At 42.3% G+C, this 5530-nt stretch overlaps 1 pseudogene across 1 annotated transcript; it reads left to right on the forward strand.

Moving 5' to 3' along the window:
* The first annotated feature begins 913 nt into the window (after positions 1 to 913).
* LOC100582469 lies at positions 914 to 2030 on the forward strand (annotated as a pseudogene). Its single transcript, XR_179337.3, has 2 exons — positions 914 to 1071; positions 1172 to 2030. The product of XR_179337.3 is annotated as a 40S ribosomal protein SA-like (transcript).
* The last annotated feature ends 3500 nt before the right edge of the window (positions 2031 to 5530 follow it).

Below are 5530 nucleotides of genomic sequence, written 5' to 3' on the forward strand. Positions count from 1 at the left end.
CAATGCATAACCGAAGTATGTATGTAAATATATGTGTGTGCATGTAATCATCCCCTTTTGTACATAAATTATAACACACTGTTCTGCACTCTGTGTTTTTCCTTTAGTAATACATCTTAAAGCTATAAAGATACTTAGCATCAGGCACAGTGGCTCATGGCTGTAATCCCAGCACTTTGGGGGGCCCAGGCAGGCAGATCGCTTTGAACTCAGGAGTTTGAGACCAACCTGGGCAACATGGCAAGACCCCGTCTTACAAAAACAAAATAAAACAATTAGCCCAGCTTGGTGGCTCACACCTGTGGTTCCAGCTACTTGGGAGGCTGAGGTGGGAGGATTGTTTGAGCCCCAGAAGCAGAGGTTGCAGAGAACTGAGATCATGCCACAGCACTCCAGCTTGGGTGACAGTGCAAGACCCTGTCTCAAAAAAAACATAAAAGCTATATAGATACCTGCAGAGCCACCCCATTCATTTTTAAAGTTATGCAGTACTCCATTGAATGGATATACCAAACTTTATTTAGCCAGTCTCCTATTGATGGACATTTAGATTCTTTTCAATCTTTTACTACTATAAAGATGCTGGACTATTTTTGTAAGTTGGTTATTTCATACATGTGCAAGTGTATCTGCAGGATAAATTCCTAAAACACAGCAGATTTTTTTGTTTAAACACTGTTGAATCTAGTTTGTTATGAAAGCAGCAGCCTTCTGGATTCGATATTATATGTACATTTAATACCATTTTAACTGTCCTTTCTAATCCCCCGCTTTTTTTTTTTTAACAATACCTTGATTAAACCAGCCACAATATTTCTCAAGAAACGTTGACCAGGGGAAAAATCTATTAGGAAGTACCTTTTTGGTATGTAAGCTTAAGAATTTGACTACGGCTTTTTCCGCGCTACCTGTAGAGGGACCCATACGGCGTTGTTCTGGATTCCCGTCGTAACTTAAAGGGAAACTTTCACAATGTCCGGAGCCCTTGATGTCCTGCAAATGAAGGAGAAGGATGTCCTTAAGTTCCTTGCAGCAGGAACCCACTTAGGTGGCACCAATCTTGACTTCCACATGGAACAGTACATCTATAAAAGGAAAAGTGATGGCATCTATATCATAAATCTGAAGAGGACCTGGGAGAAGCTTCGGTGGCACCAATCTTGACTTCCACATGGAACAGTACATCTATAAAAGGAAAAGTGATGGCATCTATATCATAAATCTGAAGAGGACCTGGGAGAAGCTTCTGCTGGCAGCTCGTGCTATTGTTGCCATTGAAAACCCTGCTGATGTCAGTGTTATATCCTCCAGGAATACTGGCCAGAGGGCTGTGATGAAGTTTGCTGCTGCCACTGGAGCCACTCCAATTGCTGACCGCTTCACTCCTGGAACCTTCACTAACCAGATCCAGGCAGCCTTCCGGGAGCCACGGCTTCTTGTGGTTACTGACCCCAGGGCTGACCACCAGCCTCTCATGGAGGCATCTTATGTTAACCTACCTACCATCGCGCTGTGTAACACAGATTCTCCTCTGTGCTATGTGGACATTGCCATCCCATGCAAACAACAAGGGAGCTCACTCAGTGGGTTTGATGTGGTGGATGCTGGCTCGGGAAGTTCTGCGCATGCGTGTCACCATTTCCCGTGAACACCCATGGGAGTTCATGCCTGATCTCTACTTCTACAGAGATCCTGAAGAGATTGAAAAAGAAGAGCAGGCTGCTGCTGAAAAGGCAGTGACCAAGGAGAAATTTCAGGGTGAATGGACTGCTCCAGCTCCTGAGTTCACTGCTACTCAGCCTGAGGTTGCAGGCTGGTCTGAAGGTGTACAGGTGCCCTCTGTGCCTATTCAGCAGTTCCCTACTGAAGATTGGAGCGCTCAGCCTGCCACGGAAGACTGGTCTGCAGCTCCCACTGCTCAGGCCACTGAATGGGTAAGAGCAACCACTGACTGGTCTTAAGCTGTTCTTGCATAGGCTCTTAAGCAACATGGAAAAATGGTCGATGGAAAATAAACATCAGTTTCTAAAAGTTAAAAAAAAAAAAAGAATTTGACTATGAAAAACAAAAAGCAACAAAAATAGGTTCCTAGTTGTCTTTGTGAAATTGGTATAAGAACTCATCATCTTTATGATCTTTATGGCTTTAAACAAACCTCAAAACAAGAAACATGTCTGTTTTGATTTCTGAATATTGGTGGGTTCTTAGACAAACTAAAATAGTTACTGACTCAGTAGAAATATATACGCTTTCATTCCAGTAGTGTCACCTAATTGGTATCATCCAGCACAATATAGTGACAGTTCAATACACATTGTTGAATAAACGGGTTCTTGTCAATTTGCCCTCTCACTCTGCTGGGAATAGACTTGTATTCTAAATCAAACTCATAGCCTGACCTGGGTAGCACAATTGAGTAAAGCACTTTTAAGCAGAATAGACATCTTTAAAACCATCCAATTTTCTCATGTCCTTACCACCATCACCCTGGTCCAAGCCATCATTATTTCTTCATAAAAGACTTCTGCAATAACAATAGGAATGGCAGCTCAGTTTGGAGTCTATACCTCCCCTCTCTACCCTAGTCCAATCCAGACTTGCACCAGAGTTACTGATTAACAACGACATTTTACTTCGCGTTTTCTGAAGAATAGACCAACTCATGGGCTTGGAAGTCAGACAAGCTTGGATTCCAGCTCTGACTCTTTTTAGGTGTCCTTAAACAACCTTTCCACGTTTTGACTCCCTCAGATACAAAATTGGGATATTAATAGTATATCCTTTAAAATGTTTTTGTGAGGATTATTTAAATGGAAAGCACACGGTAAGGGCTCAGTTTACTTATTGGGTTTGTAGGGGATCAAAATACGCCACCCCAAAATATGCCACTTTAGCATAAGAAGTATTTTGAGCTGAAGTCATTTCAGATTCAACAGATACAGAAGCAGCCTTCCCAGCGCCTCCCTTGTCTGACTAAAAGCAGAAACTTCTGAAAATGAGGACTGCCATAAATCCTCTCTCCTAGGGAAGTTTCATGACCATGAAGACGACAGAAAGTTGGCACTGACATGGACATATGAAAACAAATCTTATTCCTTTAGTTTCCCCCATACACTTACCTTTCCACAGTTTACCACCCTTGAAAGCTTAAAACCTTTTCCTTTGTCTCGTCACGTCTAAGTGGGCTGGTTTTTTGTGAAAATGCTATATAAACTCAAATTCTAACCATCGTTTTTAGTTACTCATCACTGAGTTTCTCCCCCATGTATGTGTACTACATGTGTTAGTAAATTCTGTTTTTCTTTTGTTAATCTGTCTTTTGTCAGTTAGATTTCCAGGGCCCAAGATGGAGGCTAGGACCTAGGCAGGTAGGGGAAAAATTTTATTTTTTTCTCCCCATAGGTTTTTTCCTTTTCTTTTCCTTTCTTTTTTTTTTTTTTTTCTTCTTCTTAGCATCACTTCAAAGTCTATTATAATGTGGCCTCAAGTGACATCTTCCAGCCCCGTCTTTGACTATTATTCCCTGTACCTTACATACCTTCCATGCTGGCCATGTTAAAGTATTTGGACAGTTAGTCACGTGCATGGCTCCATGCCTTTGTTTGGCTGTTCTCTTTGCTTAGAGTGCTCTTCTCTGCTTCTCTAGACTGCCTTACACATAGGTAGTCAACATGTGCATATTGATTAAGGGGGAGGAAAAATCCCAAGAACCTTTGTCCCACTGTCTTAAGACTTGTCCTTCAGTAGTAGACCCTAAAATGAGGTTTTTGAGGATTCAAGTGCATGTGATTTACTAAGGCAGTGCTCCCAGGAGAAATCTCTAAGGAAGAAGAGCAGGAGCAGGGAAAAGGAGGAAGCCAAGCAATGCTGCATCTAGCCAAGGATGGCTCCAGCCTGATGAAATCAGGGAACTTCTGTTCTTAGGCAAGGAGCCTGGGGCTTTTATTTCACGCTCCCAAACCTCCCAATCATGGGATGGGGGTGGGGAATGTAATTCCCAGCCATTGCCTGCTCTCTATGCTGCCAGTAAAGCAGGCTGTAGCAGTACAGGCACAGTCCTCCAAAAAGAACCCCAGATGCTAGCTGTTAGAAGCAAAGGAAAGTCCAAGGGAATGGGAGCATGGGTGCTAAAAGGGATCTGGGCAGAAGCACCAACATTATTCACCATTTCCACTGTTGGAGTGCAGAGAACAATACCCCAAAGTATGATGCTTTGTCATGCTGAACACTTCTGAATTAAAGGAACTTGTAAAGGCTAAGAACCGAGGAGTTTCTAGCCTTCTCTTATTTCTACCCCAAACCCCAAGCACAGGGAGAGGTTGTCTCTGGAATTTCCCTTGTCTGACTGAGGAAAACTTCTTTCAAAAGAAATGCAATTGTCTTAAGACACCCTCCCTAGGAATAACTAGGCAAGAGTAACCACTGGAGAAAAGACTAAATATCATCACCATGCTCAGACAGACTTTTTATTCATTTTTCTGAGAGCAGCTCCAAGAGATTACCTGGGAGAATTTATTTACATAATGTAAGAACCTTCGTTCACAGGGAAGTTCTGCCCCTCACTATCCCACCACCTCCCCTAGTGCTCAGAATGAAGTTTTGTTCCAGACCAATGTCTGTTCTTTGGGCTCAATTATCCTGAAAATCATTTACTACCGCTCAAAATTGCCTGCATCCCCCATTCCCTCTCCCCTATGAAGAAGATTTTTAAACCTCAACCATCTGACCCTTCTTTGAGTTTCATATTTTGTATGGCTTCTGTACACACTTGCATGTTAATAAATTTGTATGCCTCTTTCTCCTGTTAATCTCTCTACTGTCAGTTCATTTCAGCAAACCTTCAGAAGGCAAATGGCAAACTTTTCCTCCACTCCTATGTCTACCCACTTAGTCTTACTCCTAATGAAGCCTAGATGAACTCTATCATTTTATACTTAAATGGAGATGGCACTGTTAGGGCTCAGAACACAACAGCCCAAAGTATGATGTCTTTGGTATGCTGAGTACTTTGAAATGAAAGAGACTGGAAGAACCACAGAAGCAAAGTCTCTCTCTGACCTTCTCTCATCCTCTTGTCTCCCATGCCTTTTCCTCCCCGAAAGCAGGTCTATAAACTAGTATTCCTCGTCCCCAAGGAGAGTCACAGCATCTAAAACTCCTGTTCCCCAAAACAAGTCATAAAACCTAGAAAGACCTCTTTCTCCCTTTTCACTTGAAGAACCTCATTCCATAGGGATTCTGCCCCATACTGGAGGATGAAATGCTTCCCAGAGAGGCATTTCAAGAATCTGAACAGACAGGCCTTGCTGGGTTTCTCCCCTCAGTTGATTACCACTAGGTCGTACCCTGTATCCAATCACATTTCTACACAACTGTCTATTCTTCATTGAACCTAAGCATAAAAACAGACAATTTTCCCTAGGTTTTGGGATTTTCATTCTGAAGCCTCCCATATCACATAAAACTTTGATAAAATAAGTTTGTTATGCTTTTCTCTAGTTAACCTGTTTTTGTTATAGTGAGAGAGGAG

Source organism: Nomascus leucogenys, chromosome 14 (assembly GCF_006542625.1).
Source record: "Nomascus leucogenys isolate Asia chromosome 14, Asia_NLE_v1, whole genome shotgun sequence".
NCBI lineage: Eukaryota > Metazoa > Chordata > Mammalia > Primates > Hylobatidae > Nomascus > Nomascus leucogenys.